Source organism: Dipodomys merriami, unplaced genomic scaffold, assembly GCF_024711535.1.
Source record: "Dipodomys merriami isolate MVZ:Mamm:240054 unplaced genomic scaffold, mDipMer1.0.p SCAF_1554, whole genome shotgun sequence".
NCBI lineage: Eukaryota > Metazoa > Chordata > Mammalia > Rodentia > Heteromyidae > Dipodomys > Dipodomys merriami.
In genome coordinates, this window is record NW_027202887.1 from 135,727 (window position 1) to 137,040 (window position 1,314).

Consider the following 1,314-nt stretch of genomic DNA (forward strand, 5'->3'; position numbering starts at 1 on the left):
CACTCACACACTTATTCACGTCAGTGTTTTGCATTAATTTCTTAGTTAATGATATTATATGGGTATAATAGGGGAAATAAACTTTTCCATCTCAGAACATTTTTATATGTATTTTATTGTTAAAATACCATACAGAGGGGTTTCATTTACATGAGCAAGGTAATGAGTCCATTTCCTCTCAGGCATTGTTACCTCCTCCTTTGTTTTTTCCCCCACCATCCCTTCCTCACACCTCTACAAGTACACTCCCCCCCAACCCCACCTAAATTGTAAAGTTCAACTTTCAACATAGTGTCTTGTGCATCTCATTGTCACAATGGGTGGACCAGTATTCCTAGTTAACCATTTTGTTTCTTCTTTCCCCTCCCCAATTAGCTAAGTGTATATACAAGATTCAGGTGCACCAAAATCAAATACAGTGAAAACAGAGGTTATACTGTGGGCAAGGAACATATAAAGAAACAATAAAATACATCGTACATTATAAATACGTTTGAAATAATAGCAAGCAAGAAAAAACCCACTTGTGTACTTACTTTGGGGGTCATTTCATTTAACATCATCTTATCTGGTCATATGCACATAGCTTTTGACCTTTTCTGCTTATCTCAGACATATATTATTTATTGCAAATAAGGGAAACCATGGGACCTATGTTTCTTTGGACTTGGCTTACTTCACTAATATAATTTTTTCCAAGCCTTTCCATTTCCTAACAAATTGGGCAATGTCATTCTTTCAGATGGAGGTATAGAATTCCTATTCTCACACACACACACACACACACACACACACACACACACACACACACACACACAATGGAAATCAATCAATCTATCTATCTATCTATTTATCTATCTATAACATTTTCTTGATCCATTCATGTACTGAGAGGCATCAATGTTGGTTCCATATTTTAGCTATGGTAAATAATGCTGCAATAAATATATTAGTGCTAGTAGTTTTAGTATGGTCTTGTTTGTGATCATTTGGGTAAATGCCCAGAAGTAGTATTTGTTGAGTCATAGGGGAGCGCTATGTGGAATCTTTTGAGGAACCTTCATACTCCTTTCCGAAGTAGCTGAACAAGTTTACACTCCCACCCAAGAATGCAGTAGGGTTCAAATGCAGTAGGGTTCCTTTCTGGCCACATCCACTCCAGCGTCTGTTGTAAAAATATGGAACACTTCATGAATTTGCTTGTCACCTTTGCACAGGGGCCATGGTACCCTTCTCTGTATCATTTCAATTTTAGTGTATGTGCTGCCGAATTGAGCACAGAACATTTTTTATATATAAAGTGTAATTGATTTT

The 1,314-nt window shown here is 36.8% G+C and overlaps 1 non-coding gene across 1 annotated transcript; it reads right to left on the reverse strand.

Moving 5' to 3' along the window:
- Window positions 1-1,172: 1,172 nt before the first annotated feature.
- LOC138827408 (U6 spliceosomal RNA) lies at window positions 1,173-1,279 on the reverse strand. Its single transcript, XR_011372083.1, has one exon. It is a non-coding gene; the product is annotated as a U6 spliceosomal RNA (small nuclear RNA).
- Window positions 1,280-1,314: the final 35 nt, after the last annotated feature.